Source organism: Typha latifolia, chromosome 10, assembly GCF_019914945.1.
Source record: "Typha latifolia isolate L0001 chromosome 10, TyphaL0001v2, whole genome shotgun sequence".
Lineage (NCBI taxonomy): Eukaryota > Viridiplantae > Streptophyta > Magnoliopsida > Poales > Typhaceae > Typha > Typha latifolia.
This window is the reverse complement of record NC_133095.1, coordinates 9,684,798-9,709,712: the sequence shown is the minus strand read 5'-3', so window position 1 is coordinate 9,709,712 and position 24,915 is coordinate 9,684,798. Positions and strand designations below refer to the sequence as shown.

The 24,915-nt window shown below is 34.3% G+C and overlaps 1 pseudogene; it reads right to left on the bottom strand.

Annotated features, from left to right (window-relative positions):
• Positions 1 to 1,720: 1,720 nt before the first annotated feature.
• On the bottom strand, positions 1,721 to 24,023 carry LOC140795994 (pre-mRNA-splicing factor ATP-dependent RNA helicase DEAH7-like; annotated as a pseudogene).
• Positions 24,024 to 24,915: the final 892 nt, after the last annotated feature.

The window sequence follows — 24,915 nt, the reverse complement described above, 5'->3', positions numbered from 1 at the left end:
TCTTGTAACTTCTATTATTTTAGTGATTGGTTGTGATCTGAGTTTGGATCCATAGTTTTTTCACGTTAAAATTTTGACGTTCATCTTTACTTTTATTTTTTAATATTTCTTTTGCTTTTTACTTAAACAAATGAGTGATATCATTACCTAAGATTTAGATACATACATGTATGTCTAGGTGTTTTTTTAGTATTGTTTTCTAAGCTCCTTTTTAGTAAGAACTTTAGACCAACTTGACACAATCCTACTCATAACAAAATCTCTTAAGAGAAAACGATGGTCTTGTTGTGCTTTGAGCTATTTTAGTACATCCTTAGAAGGCATCAAAATCTTTACTACTAATGCTTTGCTAAAAGAAATTTGATCCTTATACACATTGTCACTGACTTGAGTTCGGTTTTTTAGTTTAAATAGTATTCAAATTTTATTTCCTACTTGATTTTACTTTTTTAAATATGATTTATAATCAGTTTTTTAAACCTCTTAGGATTAGAATTTTGTAATTTTATTTGGATTTAGAATTTGACTTTAACGTTTGATTTTTCATATCTTCAGAATCTAGTCAAACTATGATTCTTTTTTAGCATGTGACAACTGGCTTACCATTTGGATGTGTTTGTGGGTTGCCGCTACCAGTATTGCACGATTGATGCCGTAGATAAGTCGGGATAAGAAATTGAGAAAAAGGAAATAAAGAAAGATTGGGAGAGATATTATATCTGAACTTCTTTCTCCTCTTGTTCCGGAGAAAATAGAGCGAGGTTACGTTTTCTCACCAAAAGTTTCACTCCAATGCTAAAGTTTTTGTTTTTTTTTCTTTCTAATTTTTTGACAAAATAGAGTAACCAAGTTCTAAAACTCTAAATTTGAAGCCCGGTGAAGTTTCAACCAGGCTCGAAATGGGGCTCCAAACTTGGAGCCACTTAGCTCCAAATTTGGAGCCCTCGGAGCCCAGCTCCAATACTATTTAACTTTTAAAAATATCAATTTTATCCTACAAAAGCTTAATCCAAAAATTTAAATTTCGTCTATATTTTTTATTAAATAATTTAATTAATTAAAATAAATATATAATTAGTTTTGCTAATTAATTTTTAATAAAAATAGTACCATTAAAATTTCTAATCGAGATTTTTAAAATGAGTCTAATATTAAATTATTTAAATTATTTTATTTTTATTTCGTGTAATATAATTTCAATGTTTTTAATTAAAAATAATAATTTAAAATTATTTATGAAACTAATGAATATTAGTCTTGTTATAAAGATATCGACCAGAGTTTTCTAATCATATATTTTTATTAAAAGTAATAATATTAAAATAACTTATTAAATAATTTAAAATATAATATATAAATATATATATTATATTAATTACATAATAAATATAGAGCGCCGTGCATGGAGTCTTGGCTCTATATTTTGAGGCCCCTCCTCGGAGATGCTGAAACTTTATTTATTAAAATCAACCACACTCTTTAACTTAATACAAAGAGAAATATCTTTTATTAAAGTAACTACGTACTGGAGAGGTAGAGATGAGTAATCATGCAAAGCACAAGAATACCCAAGTATATCAGTAAAGAGAATTTGGTCAACAATATAGAGTTTTACTCATTGCACTCTGAAACATCCAATAAGGTTAAAACACTTTGGTGCACTTTGCACTCCGAAACATAAACTTCTTTTACCTGTTTTACTCAAGTTAGATCAAAATCCATCTCCTGTGTTTCCTTCGACTCCTCAAGTTATATTACAGTCAACGCAGCTAAATTTTATGGTACAATTTCTTATAAGCCATCAGTTGATCTTGAACATCTCTCCATTCTACAGACTCTTGTTTGTTTTTTCTTCTTATGTGATCGCATCACATTAGAGCAAAAAATTATAAAGATACAGATATTTTATGCAACAAGAGTTAATGACATCTGCGACTCTATTAATATGGATCTTTTTATCCTGATCTTATATTGTACAATGGAACCGAAGGCAATCAAGTTATCTACAAACCCAACTTTTTGGGTGTAAGATACGTCGTACATCCCTTCTTCAAACCTGGCATCGCGATTTGTTGCTGCTGCTTCACTCTCTTCTCATGTTCTCTCTTCCTACTTATCCTTTCAGCTTCAGCTTGCTCTTTTCTCAGATTCTCCATTTCCTCATCCATTGCTGTCTTTTCTTCTTTTTGTTTCTTCTTATGTTCAAGCAAAGATGTGTCCTGAATCCTTAACAGAGAAGAACTTTGGGCCTAATTCTGCAAGCCAATGCGGCTCAACCGCGGTGACACATTGCATGTACTCCTTAATTGTTAGAATAAGCTCGTGATAAACGACATAGTCTGGAGTGTATCCGAGTCATAGAGGGCACTGCTGGGATGCAGGTGACATGGCATTCCATTCCGGCAATTTACATACTCACCAACACCTTTCAACCTCGCAGCATTGTGGAAATATGCAGAACAAATTGCCTTCCGCACTATATCCCATTCCATCCCACATGAAGTCAGAGGAATCTTCAGGGACTTCAGTATGTCTAGCAGCTGGGACCATTACTTCTCTTGCCTTTCGGAGCCCTTTAACGTGCAAAAAGTGATCATTGCACCAATCTCTGCGATATTGGTTTGCCTTCCATTGCTGGTAAACATTAAGGAGTGTTAAGTGGTCCGGTTCTGGGACGAAGAATTTCTCCCCTAGCTGCATCACTCTCCGCTACTCGATCCTTTGGTCGGAAAAACACTGATGGCACTGAAAGCATAGAGACAATTGTCAGCACTTCGTTGATGCAATCAAGCTGTTCCCCCATCAATAACATCTTGGCCTGTGTTGGATCCAATGGGAACTCCACCATTTTCCAGCCAATCTCTGTGAGGCACCAACATTATTCAAGGCACCCAGCACCCAGAGCTGGTACATAGAGTTGAGAATATTTTCCTGCGGAGGTGGGTCCATGAAGTCAAAATCCAAAAAGTTTTCAACCTTTAGGGACTTGAGTAACAATACAACATTTCCCAGATTGGTTCTTTGGATCTCTGGAACTGGATTTGGTAGCATCTCATTTTGGTAGGCCGACTCTCCAAACAGCCTATTACATTCCCAGGGCCAGTTCTTCCTGCTCGTCTAGCACATTGGTCTGCAGCTGCTCGGCTGACTGGAAACACTTGGATAGCATCCATGCCCATCCTTGGATTGTATACCTTCATCTTACCATATCCAGCGTCTATGACATAAAAGATGCCATCCACTGTGAGTGATGTCTCAGCAATATTGGTTGCCACAATGCATTTACGAGCACCATCTTCAGCTTTCTGGAAAATTATAGCTTGGTCAGCTGGCAACTGTGAGTAGATCGGCAGTATAGAGAGCTTTGGGATTGCCTTACGAGCAGATGAGATCAGCTGTTCCATACGCTCTGCAATAGCATAGCACGCAGCTTCTATCTCTTCCTGCCCTGTCATAAAGATCAGATTATCACCGGGAGGACTAGTAATGTGAATGTTCATGGCCTGCTTCTCTGCAGCTTCCACGTAATCTTCACAAGGTGTTTTGCTGTACAAGATGTTTACAGGAAATGTCCTGCCGGGAATATGAAATATAGGCACACTGCAGAAGAAAAGAGAATTTAAAAGGAGTTAGTAACATATAATACAGAAAATGATAGGACAAGCATAAGCTGCAAACTTTCTTGAGCAAACAACCATATCTAACTTTCCAAAGAAGTTGGAGAAGTTCTGTCCATTTATAGTTGCAGAATGTCACAATAAGCTTAAAGTCGCGTTGCCGGGCAACTACCTTCTTCAATATACCAAACAATACATCAGTATCCAATGATCTCTCATGTGCTTCATCCATGATAACAATTCTGCAAAAAAAGATTAGGCCCATAAATACAAACCAATTCTTCAAGAATTCATTATCGTTCAAAGTACTTTCTCATAATAGCAATGTTACATAACATAGAAAATAATGAATAGGCCATAGCACAATTAATATTAGAGTTATTTACATTATTGATATTGAAAGCTTTTCAAACATCCCATTTGCCACTATATCATCCAAGATATGGATGATATCAAACTGCCACAGAAATTCAGTCTGCGAAGTTGATCTGATTAACCACAGTTCAAATTTAATTGATATGGTCAAAGACTAGATACAAAATTACCACCGTATAAGCCATTTGGACAAGTCAAAACTATCTAATGCTACACAGTATGATATTATAGGAGGATCTGGATCAAGATCCAGTATCATAATACATTTTTAATCTGATTAATATTTATATAACATTCCTAACTTCAAGGAAAAAGATTTTCATTATTTTGATAGATCATTTAGACTAACAACCCCCATTTAAGAACACCATTTGAGTATACCTTTCAAGTTTATAATGATGACAATTTTGAAAGAGTACAATGATTCTAGTAGCAATTATGACATTTTAAAAAATGTAGTGGAAACTATTACGTTTGAAAGTTTTCAATGACAATTATGTAAAATAGCGTAGAATGTCATACACAAGCATAGGGTATCATGTTTTGCCATGCACTAGTTCAAAAGGATCAGAATGATAGGTCAGCATGTAATATAAATAAATGTCTTGAGGCCACTTGCTTGAGCAAGATGGGTTCACATTAATACTCTAGGATTAATTCCAAGTGCCAAATATCATAACTTAACTAATTACTCCAGGAAAAAAGAAAATGTCTAGAATTAAAGGTGCAAATGCTAGAATCAACATAACTTATTCACGTCAAGTTGCTAAGTGACCAAACTACCTAATTCATATAGGATTCCTAATCTCTAAGGGTTTTCCTATTTTGCGTGTCTTTCCTAGTTATTCAGTTTCCCTGGATGGATTCCTAGTAGTTTTAGTTCTATTTGCTTTAAAGATTGTTCTCTATTTAAAGAGGGATGGTGCATGATCGAGAACACATTATTTTTGATGAAATTGATTGTCAATTCTATTTTACTTATTTTCTTGTCCTCTATCCTTTCTTCTATTTTGTGGCAGTGATCACAAAATTTCAACATCAGCTGCGCCAAATTGGTATCAGAGTCATCTTTGTCTAAGGGAGATCTTGTCATGGTCAACATTGCTTGAATCGCAGCAAAATTGTTGGAAGCACCAACCTAAAGCACATGATACTCGATGGCTTCTAATAAACTAGCAACAACTTAGGTTGTGAATATGACTGACTTCCTCAACCTTCAACTTTCAGTAGATGAGTTGCAGGTGGCAATTGCACAACTAGTGATCAACAAAGCCAACATCAAGCCTTCTTTAGAAACGAGTTGGGTAGGAGACTCACCACCCATGCTTGTCGTCTAGCCTATGATGAAATTTCTAGCAATGAGGAAATAGAAGTTATCTTTCTTGAGCGTAATCCAAGGATGGGGAGAGCACATTGTGATTCACAAGAACATAATAGGGATTTTTACATAACGATAGATTCTTCGTCATTTATATGGTCAATTATATATCAAAGATTTTCTTGACTAGAATTCAAAGGTAGAGCATTTTGATTACATAGAGATCAAAGAGTAAAACGAAAGTTAAATTGATAGCATACAAGCCAAAGGGAGAAGCATATGCATGGTAGGATCAACTACAGACGACTCGTGTGTGACTAAACAAGCCACAAATCAGATATTGAACTCGAATGAAGCAATTGTTGCGTTCCAGTTTCCTTCATGTCAACTATGGTCAATAGCTTTTCCAACAATATCAAAATTATAGGTTCCATTTGTGACTATGTCATCAAATTGTATCGACTCTGCACGGAACCATTTATCTGACACAGAAGCTCAACATGCAGCGGGATTTATCAAAGGGATTAGTCCAATGATTTATGATCGAATTTTGCTTCAACCAATATTCACTCGTAATGATGCAATACAAAATGGCTACATAGATAAAGGATCAATTAGATCAATCAAGTGGGAAAAATATGCGCTACAATATATTCTCTTATAAGATAACTTCAATGGATCCATCATCAAATCAAGTATGTACTTCACTCCATCCATTTACTCAATCTAGTCCACCGAGAAACCAAATAGTGCAAATATGCCTCTCAACAAACTACCTTACAGAATTCGGCAACATTACAATTAAAACCAACTGAGAACAACGCTAGGTGGAACCTATATATATCGCTACAAATCCTATAAAGTGTCATCGATGTGTAGAAGTAAGAACATTGTTCAAATTAATGTCCTAAATGATGACTAGTCAATCTCACTGGCAATGATGGTTTGTTTGAAGAAGAGCAATATGAAGATGATGAGGCTCGTAAAACATATGAGAACGAAAAAGTTTCTTTGATTGTCCAAAAATTATTCTATGCTCCAAAGGAAGATCCTACCTAAGCAACTACATAATATTTGCAAGATAAAATGCATTATCAATCAGCGGGTTTGTGATGTTATTATTAATGAGGGCAGCAGCAAATACACTGATGGTTGCTGAAGCAGCACCACTAGTTGCTGAGAGTCTAAGAGATAGAGAGAGAGAGATTAAAAGAAGTAAAGAAAAAAATGAGAATCTGATCTATATGAGTATTTTTTAAGTAACTTTTGAATTTTGAGAGAAGAGAGGGAGAGAGAGCTCCGTATTCATCAAAATTTTGAATTTTAAGTTAATATATTTTTTAAGTTTTTAGGCTTCATATTTGAGTAACTTTTATTTTCTTATTTTCCTCTCATTTTTTCTAAATTTTTTAAAAAAATTCTTCATTTTAAAATAATATTTAGAAATTTACGTAATTAAAAATAGTCTGATTTGATATGAGCGGCCAATACGGTTGATACGTATTATTTTTCTGGACAGCCGATATCGATCCCGATACTGAGAATCTTGACTAATACTATTACAGCAACAATCAATTAACTATAGAACTCATCGTATGCAAGCATGCCGGTATAGCAAAGTATGTATAAGTGATAGTTGGACACATGGTGGTGCATACATGGTTCACAATAAGTATATTCACATGTTGGTGTATACATGGTTCAGACAAAATCAAACACTAAAAGAGGGAAAATGAAAAGGGAAAATTCTTTTTAACTTATTTGGATTATATTGATCACTCAACAAGATCATGTGGATGCATGAAACTTAAACCAAAACAAAATATATAAGAAGGTTACCACAATCTTACATTTTTAAATGCTCAACTAGCTAGTCATTACATGTCCATTGTCTAAACTGCTAAGCTATGATTCACTGGTGCCTTAGAAAGTTGTGCATGCGCAACATAAGGTGACACCAGGGCACAGTCTCTCTATCACCCGCATAATCCAAACCAGCATAGGGCCTAGGCGTAGCCAGATAGCATAAAGACTAGATTGAGTGTTGAAAATTGTAGATGCCTAGCTACTGAAACAATTGGAATCAAATACGATACATGGATCTTTGCAGTTCTTAATTTTGATTATCCACTAAATTATAATCAAGTATGAATTTCTCAGATCAGAACACTTGTAGCACCTGCATGACTTCCAATATTTTACAATGCCCCCAAAACAAAATTAAAGTAGGCCTACAACAAATTCGTACATTTTTTTTTCTTTTGGTTTATTTAATGTGTTTCCTTTGCATCTTTTACATATTAGTAGAATTTTATAATATTAATTATGTTTAATTGTATCTAACATTGACTATATAGTTTTGCTAATTTTGGAGCTTGGAGTCGACCAAATACAGTATATAACTAATTCATCACACCCTCTAATAAAAACATATAGTGGATAAAAAACACCGGGATAATAAGGATTACAAAAATATACCTAAAACAGATTTCCCATCAGTAGGTTTATATAGTATTTTCTCCCTGTTACGAATAGAAAGACCTCCAGTAATGCTGGACTCCGGCTCCAAGGTTGTGGTCGTTGCATTCAAGTTAATAATCTTTCCATCTCCCTACATCAACAATACAAAGAAGATTATATTTGGCAAAAATTTAAACAACATTACGAATATAAATACATGATTTCTCCATGATGATTATTTTTCAAACAATACAAGAAAGATCCTCCCAAAAAACCATACTTAGTTCAAAATAATATATGTCAATCTAGTAAAAGAACATGATCACAATCAAATTACACTGATTCACAAATGATTACGCATTTACATTAATTCAAATGATCAAATCACAGCAAGTTACCTTATTATGATAACATAATTCACATAATTACACTAACACTCTCTGATGTGATGCATCGTGTAGAGGTTGGAGGTGATGGAGACTGGCAGAGAGGATACCTGATACGCTAGTATGTGGCTGTCCACCAGAGAAGGAAAGAGAGAATGATAGGAGAAAGGTAGGATGTGGAGATGGAGGTGGAGGTGGAGGTAGAGGTAGCAGTGTGTGTAGAGAGGAGTGGTGCCACAGAAAAGAGGAAGAGAGAAAAGTGGGAAAGGTGTAGAGGGCTTCGAATGAGAGAAAGATTCACTACAAAAAACCTAGCCTCGGAATAGTTAGCCTCCCGTGGCTCAAAAGGATGCCTTTACCTCTGCCCCTGCGACTAAACTACTATAGGTGGATATGTTGATTATGAATCTTTTGGGTTCAACCTTTGTCTGTTGCCACGATGGCCAGAGGCTGATGAATAAGACGGAAAACGAAAGAGACTGGAAGAGAGGGAGAGAGACAACTACCATCGAGAAAAGGACCACCATTGTGAAGAGGAGAGATCACCACTATTGAGAGGGAAAATGTGAATTGTTAAATTAGGGATTTGGGTAGTTAAGTGGTTTTCTTTACTAATTCAGCCCGTAGTTATAAGTAGGGGTGTAAACAAGTGATGCAAATCTAGTATGAATGCGATGTTTTGGAGAATAATCGATCTAAACAAGTAACTAAAGAAAAATATAGTAAGTAATAACTGATAAGAAGTTAATTGATTAAAATGATAACTACTAAATGGAAGGAGAGAAAACCACTCAAATAGGGCAGTAACTTCCTCAACTTTCAAATAGGTATGTTGATAGTAGAAAGGCCTAAAATATAGTAAGCAATAACTAATAAGAAGTTAATTGATTAAAATGATAACTACTAAATGGAAGGAGAGAAAACCACTCAAATAGGGCAGTAACTTCCTCAACTTTCAAATAGGTATGTTGATAGTAGAAAGGCCTAAAATATGGTGTAAAGAAAGACTTTAGAGTTTAAGTTTATCAATAAATAGAATAGTAGTGCTTTTACTTTGAAACCAAGTCCTTCTCTTCACGTCCGGGCACCCAAAGATTCTCTTTCACTACTGGAATCTTTTGGATAGCAGTAGTAACCAACGAAAAGGTAGAGATTGAAGGAGAGAGGTTTAGAGAGGAAGTAGAAGAGATTAGAGAAGAATCTTAAGACAAAGTAGGAGAAAGGGAGAGAAAGAAAAAGGAAGAAGAAGAAGACCGCATGAGAGAAAATAAGAGATTTCAAATAAATCTTGTTCCAAATCGTTGCTTGTTTCTCATGCAATAACCCTTAAAAAGGTTAACAACTTTAATTCTAGCTGATTCTAATAGGAACTTATTTTCTCATAGGACTCTAAATAATCATCTTACCTAAATTGACTAACCCAATTTAGGTAATTAATCAATGTGGACATCCCTCACATATAAGCTTACCATAACTATCAATTGAGATTTTAATAGGAATTCATTTCCTGATAGGATCCTAATTGATTAAGTCTTACTTAAATTGACTAACCCAATTTAGGTAATAACTCAATACAGACATCCCCCGCGTATAGGCTACCATATCTATTAATTGACTAATTCAATTGATTATTTGAATTAAAAATTAACTCAATAAATTAAATGTGAAAATAAGTTGAGCCTAATTAGATCATTAGACTAAAATTGGACTCAAGTAATTTTATTTTGGTCAAATTATAGATGATGCCCACATCAACAAGCTGACTTTGAACGAGAGGGCTCCAGTTTAGGCTCAGCTTAATTAATTTTGAGCCCACTAGGTCGGCTCAGCTCAATTTGGGCCAAGCCCGAGCTTGAGCCTATTGTCGAGCTTTATTCAAGCCAGACCGAGCCTAAGTCAAGCTAAAAACTATTTAAGCTAAATTAAACTTAAATAGCTAAAAATTGAATAGAACTGTACAAGAGTTTAAAATTTTAAAAATTAACTTGTAAATAAAACAAGGATTATTTGCACCAAAAACCAACTTGGTTTTCGATTTTGCGAGACAGGATAATTTATGATTTTCTTTGTACTTGAGGCTTTTTCATTATTTGTTTTCCAACTTTGTCATTTCTGTCATTTAGTGACTCATTAAGCATTAACGGGACACTATAAGAAGAGAAATAACATCGTACTCATCTTTTTCTTCTTCTTCTTCTTTTTCTTCATCTTCTACTTCATATGTTGCTGCTAATTCTTCTTCTTCTATTACTACTCCTTTTTCTCTCTTAATCTTTAATCGCTCTTTAATTAATAAAATAAGAGATTAATTGAAGATAGTTGTAATATAAAATATAATTCTACATAATTATTATTTGATTCTATATAAATTTTAATTGTGAATATATAAATTCTACGGTTAATAGAAAGTGTACAATAAAAACAATGAAAATTATTTGCGAAAATTATTAATATGTTTTCTTCTTCTTCTATTCCTTAATCGTTATTTTCTTTTCTATACAAGTCTCTCTAATCGCTTTTTAATTAATAAAGTAAGATATTAATCGGAGATAGTGTAAGATAAGTATGATAGTTAAATAACCAAAAACACGACTTTACATGATTATTATTTGTTTTTATATAAGTTGTAATGGCAAGTATTTAAATATTGCAATGTATGGAAAAAACAACGAAAACAATTAGAAATTAATGAAAGCTGTTAATATATTTTTTCTTCTTATATTATTGTTTCTTCTTCTATCCCTTACTTTTTTTTCTATACAAGTCTTTCTAATTGCTCTTTAATTAATAAAGTAAGAGATTAATTGCAGATAGCAATGATATAATTATGATTAGTTAAATTACAATTAGAATTTCATACTTCAACATAAAATTTCATACTTAAACTAGGAATTATCCGTTCTACCGTAGATAGATTCATAATCTAAAAAACTCTTAATAAAAAAGTTATAGATTATGTGATAAGTTCTGATACCAATTGATAAGATCTGAAACCAAAGATAGGCTACACTAAGATTCCTTCAAGAACTGAATGTATTATAGGAATCAGTACACGTAATCGTGGTAAACTGTTCGTCAGATATTCTCCGGTAGTCAGAAAATTATGAAACTAATTGGATTGGATCCGTAACTTCCTGATCTACAACTTTCGTATTTACGTCCTTTGCAGATTCAAACTATAGTAGAGACAAAAGCACGGAATAACGTGGGTGATGGTAGTGGTGACGGGTGAAGTAGATGTTAGGGTTATGGATAGGTATAGAGATGAGGGTGGATTATGTAAGTGATTAAGAGAAGTAGACGAAGGGAACGAAGTGGTCGAGATCCCAAAGAAAATGGGTGACTCGATAGATAAGAGAGATTAGAAGCGAGGAGAAACTTTACCAACTATAGATGTAGAAGGATGGTAAAGATAGAGGAAGGAGAAGTCTAGAGAGAATATAGGAGGCAAAAAATCAATAATCCAATAACATAATAAAGTTGGCTGTCTTCCACATATTTATAGAGGCTAGCCAACAAATCCTAAAACAATATGAAACCCTAATTCTAGAGAATTCCCATCGATCGCGTTCGAACCCATCCGATCGCGTTTGAATGCACTCAAAAAGCTCCATCTCTGGATGTGCGAACGTGATACAGTCATTCGAACGCGGGCGTTCGAACTTGCCCGACCGCGTTCGAACACACAATATGCGTTCTCTGTATTTGTGAACCTGATGCAGGTGTTCACAAGGGTGTTCGAACGCGACCCTACCTGCGTTCGAACACGACCAACAGGAATTTTATTTTAATAAAAGTAAACTCCTAATGCAATAAGAAAAGATCTTAACTAAGTGTATCAGCCCACCATACTTCCCCTACCTTGCCCTCAAGGTGAAAAGTCAGGGAAACGCTCTAAGATATCAGTCTCCAACTCCCATGTCGCCTCATTAGATGGCTTGTCAAGCCACTCAACTAGAATCTCCATCTCTAATCTAGTACCCATGTCGTCGTCGGCGTCTAGCAAGTACTCGAACTGCCTCTGCGATCTCTATCTCCTCCAATGGCTCCGATAGAACCAATCCAACAATTTTATGATCTCCAATGTGTTCCCGAAACAATGAAACATGAAAGATGGGATGCACTCTCGACCCCTCCAGCAGCTCCAAATAATATGCAATCGGACCAATATGCTCCAACACCCAAAACGGACCAAAGTAGCGATGTGCTAACTTTTGGTTACGCATTGGACGCAAGGTCACTTATTGATACAGTTGCACCCTTACAAACACCCAACTGCCGATGTTGAACTACTGCTCTCTATGGCTATGATCATAAACTTGCTTCATACAATTTTGAGCAAGTTTAAGATGAGTACACAACCTTCTCAATGTGGCATCTCTATTCATCAATGCTAAGTCTACCTCCGTCCTATCTACCGATACCACCGGATCATAAGTGCGTAACGTCAAAGCCGTGCGTCCATACACCACCTCAAATGGAGTCATGCTAATGCTGCTATGGTAGGCGGTGTTATAAGACCACTCCGCCCATGGTAAGAACTCCAACCATCTTCTCGGCATCTTTCTCACAAAGCACCTCAAATACAGATCAATGCCTCAATTAACCACCACGGTTTAGCCGTCCGTCTATGGATGGTAAGCCGAACTGAAGTTTAATCGAATCCCCTACAATCTTAAAAACTCAGTCCAAAAGCCGCTCATAAATACATGATCAAGATCCGAGACAATCGTGCGTGACATGGTATGTAAACGAGCAACATCTCTAACAAAAATTTCAGCCACCGACTTGGCTGAAAATGGATGTGACAATGTTAAAAAGTGCGCATACTTGCTCAATCTGTCAACCACCACAAAGATAACAGAATAACCACGTACCATCGAAAGACTCTCTATGAAGTCCGTAGAAATGTCCTCCCAAACACGGTCCGGTATAGGTAAAGGCTGTAGTAATCTGGCCGATTTCAATGTGGTTACTTTAGCCTTTTGACAGACTTCGCAAGCACAGACAAAACTACTCACATCTATCTCAATCCTAGCCACGTGCAACTCTGAGATATCATCCTACAAGTCTTTAAGACACCCTCATGATCAGCCTCTAGAGTATGATGAAAATGCTCCAACAATTTCTTCCACAATTTATTATTTGCGAGCACCCGAATGCATCCGCGGTCCAATAACAAACCGCTTCGATTCTCCAACTCGGGATGGTGCTCCAGATCATCCATCACTTCTTGCAATAATCTCAAAATATCTAGGTCAGATGTACATGCATACCTCAAGTCGTCAAGGAAAGGAAAGGTAGGAGATGAATAGGCTGCAAGCTCAGCGGTATCGGGTTGGCGCAATAGTGCATCCGCCACTCTATTTTCTGTTCCCTTCTTGTATTGAATTTTATAATCATACCTAGTAATTTTGTGACCCATCGCTGCTGTGCCGGAGTGTGTATGCGCTGTCACATAAAGTATGGAAAGCTTCTTTGATCGGTTCGGATAATGAATCGCCTACCAATCAAATAAGGCCTCCACTTTGTCATCGCATATAGAATTGCCAACATCTCTCTCTCATAAGTCAATAATTGCTAAGATTTTTGTGATAAAGCCTTACTAAGATAGGTAATGGGATGTCCTTTTTGCATTAGTACAGCTCTTTTGCCAACACCCGATGCATCATATTTAACAATGAATTCTTGGTGTCATAGTATTCAATTAAAGATCTAGTCACTTCTAGAAAAGGATCGAGATTTGATTTTTGATGTTTGAAAATAATTGAAATTGATTTTGGATTATTACTTTATAAATTCATCTAATGGAATTATATTTGAGGACTTGAATCTTATATTTTGGATGGAACAAATAAATGAGATTTGACTATGATAGTTCGGAGATACTTGAACTTATGTTTAGATTATTATATTTTGGAATTTTCTCTATAAAATGATTAACACATTGGGATTATAGAATAAGAAAATTATAAAAATTAGGGAGAATGATACTTGAATGAGAATATTATATAGATGAAATTTCTAATATTAAGATTGTATCATGATTTTGAGATTTAGTATTGAAAATAATAATAATAAAATAATAAAATAATAAAATAATAATAATAATAATAATAATAATAATAATAATAATAATGTGAATGTGCAATAGAAAGTGATTATATTTAACCTTTTGGTTTAGTATGATTTTGGCAATTCTTATATAGACTTGATCGATAAGAATATTAGGAGAAATTAGATAATAGCATAACTCGATATCTTTAAAGGTATTTTATAGTGGAAAAATTTTAGATGATTTAATTTTTATTTTGGAAAGATAAATTATATTGGTCATACAATATCAATGATTTGGAGGCAAAAGATGAATTATATTAGTCATGTAATATCAATGATTTGAAAGAAGCACATGTAAGATTTTTTTAGCCTATATTGATTACTTAATAAAGTATATTATTTAATCATTTGGATGTTGATGTGAATTTTGGTGAGAATAAAATAATCTGATAATTTTCTATCATAGAAGAGTCATTAGAATTTTGATTTATAAATATAACGTCAAAATGAGAATTTTGGTGAGAATAAAATAATCTGATAATTTTCTATCATAGAAGAGTCATTAGAATTTTGATTTATAAATATAACGTCAAAATGAGAAGATATTTTAGTTGAAATTTATTTAGCTTAATTTGTAGATGACTTATACTTGGAAGAGAATATTAAGTTTATTTATTGTTAAGGAGATGATACAAGGATTTATGTTTAAGATATCAATCATGATACACGGAAAGAGATAGTATTGATATTATTATTAGTAGATCTAAAATTTCCTCTTCTTTGTGATAGGCGATCAATTATGTAGGCGATCAATTATGATTCGAATGCTGAAAATTATGAGAAACTTCTAGAGGAACTGAATTAGTAAGATGTATATTTGATGATAGTATCTTTTGAAATTATTGGATTGCAATCATAACAATTTAAATTTCATGAAATCATATAGAAGCTCTATGTTAATTAGTTGATCAAATTTTGACCTTTGTATTGATAAAAAGAAAATTTTGAGTGAGCAATAGAAAAAAAAAAGGATTCTATATTATGAAACAAATTTTAAATTGTAAGTTTCATCAGAAGATAAAGATAAAAGCTCGGCTATCATCTAGATATTTAGTTAAATGAAAGTAACGAGTTAAATGAAGATTTAGAAATTTGATATAATTATTAGAATGTCCGAACTAGCTGAAGCATCGATACTATAGAAATTTATTGATTATGATTATCTATTAAAGTTCGAAGTTTCGAGGACGAAACTTATTTTAAGGAGGGTAGAATGTAACAACCCAAAATTTTGGAACATAAATAAATAAAATAAATAGAAATATACAGTTTAGATAATGAGAAATTTATTCTATCTTTTATATTTTAAAATTTTTATTAAATTAAATTAAATTTTTAGATATATCTTTAAGATATTAGACTCCTTATTCTAATAGGACTCTTATTATATATTCTTTTTAAGCTTAGAAGAAAGTTCTAGATGGTTAGAGAGAAGTTAAGGCCGGCACTGGAAAAAAAGAAGAAAAAATGATATTATTCTTGAGGGAGATTAGAGAGGAAAAAAATAGAAAATAGATGGAAAAAAATTTTATGAAGAAAAGGAAAGAGAAGGCAATCGAATACATTAAGATGGAAAAATCAAATTATTTTGGATTGAACGATCAAGGCAAATTCCCACTCATATTTTTTAAAATTTTTATTATATAAAAATAGAATTGATGAATTATAAATATCTTTATGTTTATTCTTATCGTATTTAATTTTATAAGAATAAGAAACTTTACAATATGATGATGTCAATTATACCGGATGTTAAGAAATTCGTTGTTTTAACGATTTTCAATAAAGAATTGGAAATATTAAGATTTTATATTTTATAGAAAATTCATATTTATCGTTCTTGGAAAAAAACAAGAATTTTATTGTTTTATTATTTTTTAGATTTCAAAGTATTTATTTTTATTGCAGAAAATAAGAAATAAATTAGGAATATTCAATTTAAATGAATTTTAGATTTCTGAAAATAATTAATATCTATTTCTATTGTAGAAAATAAGATATAAATTAGGAAATTTTCAATTTATATGGATTTCGTATTCCTGAGAATAATTAATATTATTTTTTTTTCTAGAAAATAATATATAAATTAGAATTACTTCAATTTAAAGGAATTTCGGATTTGTAAAAAAAATTTATTATTATATTTCATTTTCACAAAATAATAGAGGAGATCTTTATGCTAGTATATTTTATTTTCTATAAATAAAATATAAGAGATTTTTATTTGTTTAGAATATGATCAAAAGTAAAATATTATTTTTGAGACATGAAATTTTGCAAGATTAAATATTAGATTATTATTTATTCGTGTTTTCTGACTTATTAAGAATGATTTATATTATATATATATATTAGAGAAAATAGTAGTATTTGAATTTATGGATTATTTGTGTATATATTGTATTTGAAGAATTGAGAATTTTGATGATTGAGAAAATTGATACTTGAGATTCAAAATGAATCAATATAGTTGAATACTGATAAAAGTGAGATCTGGAACCCAATTTGTTTTCAAGAAGATAAGTCCAGGGAAAAGATTTTTGGAATGTAACGTTGCGACGTGCTACCAAGTGACTCTAGCGGGATTAGGGAAAAGATTCCTGGACTTTTGTCCTGGTGACTCTAATCTTTCTCAATGGATAGTGAAAAAGTCAGTAGGGCACTGTATAGTACCTACTGTGACCCTAGACGGATTGACTATCTAGAAAAGTCCCGGGCGCTATCCCGATGGTGACTAGGTAGTGCGATGTGGCCACGGATCAGAGTACCCATTAATGAGACAATATGGCATTTTATTAGTTTTGATGGGTTTCCATGATAATACACTTGGCAGAGATCGATTGCTTTTATATTGATTTATTCAAATTGAGATATTATGAATGATTTATAATTCGATTTTCATGATAGTACATTTTCAATAGAGATTGATTTGTTTTATATTAATTTATTTAAAATGAGATATTATAACTCATTTATAATTCGATTTCCATGATGATACACTTTAGTGGAGATTCGTTTTATGCTGATTTATTCGGATTGTGTTAATATAAATAATTTATGATTTGATTTCCATGAAAATACACTTTCAGTAGAGATTAATTTTATATTGATTTATTCAAAAGGAGTTAATATGAATAATTTATAATTCTAATTTAGTATACATGGATTTTGAAATTCAATATAAGAGACAAGAAAATTATTTATTTTTCAAGACGGCTTATATATTATTATTATGATTTTTTTTTCTGCTACTATATGTATCACATGTTGATATTTGTCATTAGACATATTATTAATAGAGTGGGTTACTTGCTGGGCATCTAGCTCATGAGGACTTATTATTTTGTAGAAATTTAAGAAGCCGCTTAATGAGGACTCTAAAAATTGAGTATCGTTTTCACTGTGTCAATCTATTTTAGTATTTGATTACTATTTGGGCCTTTGTGTTTTCTCCGGGTTTAATCCTAGAGATTTACGGCCATCATGTTCTCGGATCGAGGCGTGACAATAAATCCACCACCACGAATAACCAATCTATACCAATGTAATGCCATTCCTTGGAAGTGAAAGCTTGCCATCTGGGCTTTTGCATCTTCTGTTGTAACTTGACAATCAAAATATTGTTCAACTTGAAACACCCAATCCGTTCGATCACCGCCTTGAAATTTTGGAAAGTCCAAACGTGCGGTTCTCCCCCGAATAACTTTGTCGGGTTCGCGAAAGATCTTTAGTTCAGGTATAAACCTTTGTGCAGGTTGATCACCCTCTCTAAATCCTCGAGCACGTTCATCACCATCTCCATAGAGATCAACCTCATCCTCAAAGTGCTAATCCTCCTCATCGATGAAGCGCACCAGTGCCGCACACCTCTCGGTTTCCACCACCGCCGATCTTAGGTTTTGTAACGGAAGTGGGGAATGATGTGAAGGCATAGGTAGGAGGGGATCATTGACACTCATATGACGCACTTGGACCTGTGGGGTATCGGTTCGATGGGGTCCCACCGTTGGTCCTTCTTGAAACTCCATTTGTCGTCGAGGAGATGACGAACCCAATCGATTCACGACATATTCCTTGAATTCATTATGATCTTTTTGCATGTTGTCAACTCTATGTAACAATGTTTAGAACATACCCATAAGTTCATCTATATTCACACCCATGGACGTTGGTTGACTCGGTCCTGTCGTGGTCGCTCCAAAGGAATCGGCCTCACGGTTAAGGTCATTGTGGATTGAGTCTTTTCTTGTCGGTGTGCTCTCCATAGGTTTCCTTGTTATGTCATCTTCCTTGTTTCAACCATTAATGGAGGTCTGAGGTTCGCCTGCTCTAATACCAATTTTATAAGCTCTCATACCAAACAGTAGGCTCTGATACCAATTAATAAGCTCTGATACCAAATGATAGACTCTGATACCAAATGATAGGCTCTGATACCAATTGATAAGATCTAGAACCAAAGATAGGCTACGCTAAGATTCCTTTAAGATCTGAATGTATTATAAGAATCAGTCCGCGCAACCATGGGAAAATATTCGTCAGATATTCTCCGGTAGTCAGACAATTACGAAACTAATTGGGTTGGATCCGTAACTTCCTGATCTACAACTTTTGTATTTACACCCTTCGCAGATTAGAACTGTAACAGAGATGAAAATATGGAATAACATGGGTGATGGTGGTGGTGACGGGTGAAGTAGATGTTAGGGTTATAGAGATGATGGTGGATTGTGTAAGTGATTAAAAGAAGTAGACGAAGGGAACGAAGTCGTTGAGATCCCAAAGAAAAGGGTGACTCGACAGACGAGAGAGATTAGAAGCGAGGAGAAACTTTACCAACTGTAAGTGTAGAAGGATGGTGAAGAGAGAGGAGGGAGAAGTCTAGAGAGAAGATAGGAGGCAAGAAATCAATAATCGAATAGCCTAATGAAGTTAGCTGTCTTCCACATATTTATAGAGGCTAGCCAACAAATCCTAAAACAATATGAAACCCTAATTCTAGAGGATTCCCGTCGATCGCGTTCGAACCCGCCCGACCGTATTCGAACGCACTCAAAAAGCTCCATCTTTGGATGTGCGAATGCGATACAGGCATTCGAACTCGCTAGACCGCATTCGAACGCACAATATGCATTCTTTATATTTGCGAATCTGATGCAGACATTCACAAGGGCGTTTGAATGCGACCCCACCTGCGTTCAAACGCGACCTATAGGAATTTTATTTTAATAAAAATAAACACCTAATGCAATAAGAAAAGATCCTAACTAAATGAATCATTATGATGTCAGCGATTTATCCAGATAGTTTCAAAAATTTTAGACGTCAAATGATTATCTTTTTAATATTTTTTTCAAAACTATGCATAATTAAAATCCTACATTTAAGTACGAAATTATGTATTTAAGTACAAAATTTTGACTTTATAATTATTTGTTCCACGGTAGATAGATTGTTAATATAAAGAAACTTTTAATGCAAAAGTCGTAAATCATAATGCTACCTATTTAATCCAATCAGTTTTAATTTGGATGTCAAATGATTATCTGAATATTTTTTTAAAACTATGCTAAAACCCTTTTCTTCTTCTTATTCTGTTTCTTCTTCCTTTTATGCTGCTACTTATTCTTCTTCTTTTTTATTGTTGCTTTTTCTGTTTCTATCTTTTAAGCATTCTCTTTTTTTCTATGTAAATCTCTCTAATCACTTTTTAATTAATAAAATAAGAGATTAATTAGAGATAGTGATGAAATAATTAAGATTAGTCTCTTTATCATCTCACCACTATCTCCGGTTAATCTCTTATTTTATTAATTAAAGAGTTATTAGATAGACTTGTATAAAAAAAAAGAACAATTAAGGAATAAAATAAATAACAAAAGAAGAAAAAACATATTAACAACTTTCGCAAATATAATAACTTTCATTATTTTTTTTATACTCTTTCTATACATTGCAAACTTTAATATTTCATCATTAAAATTTACATAGAATAAATAATAATCATACATATTCATATTTTTAGTTATTTAACTAATCCTAACTATATCACAATTATCTCCAATTGATTTCTTATTTTATTAACTAAATAGTAATTAGAGAGACTTATATTGAAAAAAAAGAATGAAGAGAGAGAAAAAGAAGCAGCAATAGAAGAAGAAGAATTAGCGACATCATATGAAGTAGAAGATGAAACAAAATAGATGAGTACAGAACCATTTCTCTCATAGTTCCTAGTTTTAGTTGTTTTGGACGAGATCGGCCGTATCGACCAGTCCGCTCGAAAACTGGTGGGATACGACGCCACCCCTCCATTTGCCTCTCTTTCTCTTTTCTTTCTTTCCCTTTTTCTCTCTTTTCTTTTTTTTTCTCACTTCTTCCACTAGCGACCTCAACCTCCAGCAATATTCTTCGACAAAAATCCGATGACCTTGACCTCCAGTGACCTCGGATGAGTTTTTTTATTGTTTATTTTTAGTTTCTAATTCCTCTCATTCCCTCTCTCTTTCTCTTCCTACATCGAGTAGATTCAACAACCTCTACTGTTGCTGCTGCAGTGAAGCAGCAACACTAGTTGCTGAGAGCTTCAGAGAGAGGGGGAAAAGAAGTAAAGAAAAAATAAGAACATTGTTTATGTAAGAATTTTTAAGTTTTGAATTTTGAGAGGGGGAAGAGAGAGATCGATCTTTATCAAAATTTTGAATTTAAAGTAAGTTATTATACTTTTTAAGTTTTTAGGCTTTATATATGAGTAATTTTTTTTCTTTCATTTTTTCTAAATTTTAGAAATTTTGTTGCATTTTTAAATAATATTTAAAATTTTACGTAATTAAAAAATAGTCTAATCCGATACGAGCAGCCAATATGGCTGATACATATCGTTTTTTCGAACGCCGATACCGATCCCAATACTAGAAATCTTGATTTTTCTCTCTATCTCTTATAGTGTTCCGTCAACATTTAATGAGGCACTAAATGATAGAAAGGACAAAGTTAGAAGAAAAATAAGAAAAAAGCCTCAAGTATAAGAAAAATAAAAAATAACCCTGCCTCACAAAATCAAAACCAAGTTGATTTTTTGTGCAAATAATCCATAAAACAACAAGAACAAGTCAATAATTCAAAACCAAGTTGATTTAAAAATTTAACCTGTAATATTTTAAAATTTTAATGTAGCACTATTTAAAATGCCAAGCCAACCAAGAACTATTTAAACTGAAGTTAGTTAAACTAGACAAAACTTTATGAAAGCTACAAATTTAAAATTTTAACCGGTAAATTATAAGAACAAGTCAATAATTGAGAGTACTATCAAATTATCAAAATAAAAATAAGCATCACACAAATTTCAAATTTTAACATAGAGATTTATCCAATTTTGGCTTAAAGTAAATCCAAATTTTGACATCCAAATTATAAGTCTATCACTTGCTAAATATTATAATAAAAATTACTTGTAACTCACCAAAAATTACAATAAAAGTTAGTGTCATGCTAATATTATAATTAAATTTATTTGTCACATGCAAAATGTTACTGTCAAGAACTCTTAACACCAAAAGGAAGCTTGATCCTGTAACTGCATAACAAAGTTAGTATAATAAGCTATTAATTGTTTAGCTAACAGAAAAAACATCAATAAAAGATCAGAGATGACGAGTAATGCTAAGAAGTTGATTAATAGAAAAGAAGCATAAAGAACAATTACCAAGATCAAATCCTAAGATCAAATCCTAAGATCAAAACCAATTGCTACATTCAGCATGCCCAAAACCAATTACTAAGATCAAATCCTACTAAATGATCATACAGTACTCTATACTCCATACTCCATATAAGGCAGAACTTTCTCACTTCTGTTGAAGTTTTTTTTTTTTTTTTTGGAGGTAAACTTCTATTGAAGTTAACACAATCAAATATGTCATCCATCCTGAAAGAAGAATACTTTAATTTAACAGAATGAAGTTCTCACAAAAGTTAGTGTTCACAAACCAATGCCGCATAAAAAAATTACAGTGACGAACAAAGACGCAGATTTTGTACCTCCATCTCTGCTTATAGCTTCTCTAATACCACCAGATCCACCTAATCATCATACGAGTAAAAATAAGTCCACATTACAGCATGAATCATAAGTTTTCTAGCAAAAGATCAAACCTTGTGAGGGTCAAACAAGGATCGAACCAAAAAAGGAGTCTTTTTTTTTGTGTGACAAAAATAGCCCAGTCTCATACTTTTTCTCAGCGAAGTGGATCACCCCCAAAGTTAATACGGAGGGATATGTTTCATCTGAGAAATACTGATATGATTAATATTCTACTTTTAGTTTTTAGATAAAAATATTAACAAGTTATATATATATATATATATATATATATATATATATATAAATGTAAGTTAATAAATTAAAATACTAATAGTATCAACGGTTAATATAAATTAAATGGTTGACTTGTTAATTGTTTATCTAGAATTGTTTAGATCAAATACAAATAGATTAAATTGAGTCTGTCTTAATTATTATTTTTGGCTGCTACGCATAAAATACTCATAAAATACTGATCAGTGGAGAAATTGTTGAACTTATTAACATTTTATTTTCTTAAATAAAATGCTGATAAATTTAGTATTTTACTTACAACTATAGCGAAAGAGAGCTAATTTAGTAAAAACTTGCCCTAAAGACCCAAATCCCAACGAGAAGAAAAGCATCCTGAAATTATCACAGAATTCCAAATCAACGTAAGCATCCATAAATCCAGAAGCAGAACTACTATGGATTCATACACAATTAAAAGAAACCACCAAAAGTCCAATCCAACCGACAGTAATGTTGACGAGCGCGATTTGGGATGCAGCAAGCCAGAAAACGGAGCTCTGGACTACTTTGGCCACTCCAAAGCTAAGGATTGGAGATATCTGAAACATGGCTATGAGCCTGAAAACCAACTATAATTAATTGTAAAGATCTGAAGCGGACGACGGACGAGTACGAGGTGGAGCGACTGAGCAAGAAAGAGTGAGCGACGCCAGCGGAGGTTGCCAGGTTGGGAAAAGAATTGGGAATTAAGGAATCCTTTTTTTTTTTTTTTACTGTCAAGGAGCTGTTTCCAGCTATATATTAGTTAACTGCCGACCCGTAAGCCGCGTCGGCAGCAATAAGTTTACAAAACTCTCGGGGAGCGTGGCTTAACTGGTCGTAATAACTAGATCCGGAAGCCACACTTGCCTTAGCCGCTGCCCAGTCAGCTACAGTATTAACTTCTCTCCCAACGTGAGCAAACCTAACTTCCAAACATTCCTTCGCCAAGGACTGTACTCCACTCTCTGCAAGCATCTGATGGCCTCCTGGCAGTCTGATTCAAAGACTATCCTGCAGTCTCTTCCGGCCACCCTCAATCCTAGGTTGATTGCCCACAGTTCCGTTTGTAAGGCCGAGCTCCCCGGACAAGGTTCCCACACCGCCTGGGCAAAGTCACCCCTTGCACCATGGAAAACGGCCACTGCACCTCCTTGACAAGTGCCCGCCTTGAGCGCGCCATCGGTGTTTACCTTAATCCACCCTAGCTGTGGTGGTTCCCATCTCTTGCTACTGCTCGATCCCTTATATTTGCTTTCCTTGATCATCTGCCTATGCTCCTCTGCTAAGGCAACTACCCTTCTCACCACTACTGTCTCCGGCGTCTTCTTCTCGCCGAAAACAACTTCATTCCTGCTTCTCCATAGAGTCCATAGCGTGCAGGCTATCATCCCTTTAGTCTTTAGGTCTTTGTCTTTATTCGAGCTTCATTCTCTCGTAATCTATTCTTGGTCTATCATTTTGCTCTCCACCCCTTCTCTAGCTCTCATGATCTCCCAAACCTCCCGGTTGTATCTGCACGTAAACAAGAGGTGGTATGCCGTCTCTCGAAATAGCCCACACATGGCGCACCTCTCCTCGGTTCCAATATGAATGTACTGGAGGTAGGCTCGCGTTGGAAGCCTGCCCCAGAACAGTTTCCAATAGAAGGTTCTAATCCTCGGAGCTACCGGTAGCTGCCAGAGGATCCTCCACCCTTCCCATTGGTGCTCATTCTGCCTTTGCATGGAGTGGTAAATGGCTTTCACTGATGGAGTTCCCCTTGGGTGCAACCACCATATCCACCTGTCCTCAATGGTGGCGGCACCCATGGGGAAGGTTAATATCTCATACGCCATATCCGAGCTAGCCTCCCTAAAAAGCCTCTCGATAGTCCAGCGCTGGTTGTTAGTGATGTCCGCCACCATCGAGTTTTCGTCCATTAGAGACACCGCAAGCTCCCTAGGTTGTCTGCTCCACGGAACCTCATGCGTCCACGGAACCTCATGCGTCCAACACTCTGCAACCCATCTTTAGTTGATTGGCAGTTTGGGTTAGAGCTCGCCACACCCACGATACGTTGGTTGGCCTCTTTGTTACCCACGGGTGCAAGCTTCCATACTTGGCTTGCAATAGTCTAAACCATGGAGCCTGCTCCTTGTTTAAAACCTTGAAGACCAGCTTACCGAGATGTGCAATTCTTGCATCTCTGAGTCATCTAACCCCGAGGCCGCCTTGCCGCTTAGTGGTGGTAACATGTTCCCAATTCAATAGGTGCAGCCCGCGGCTTGCACTGTTTTCCCA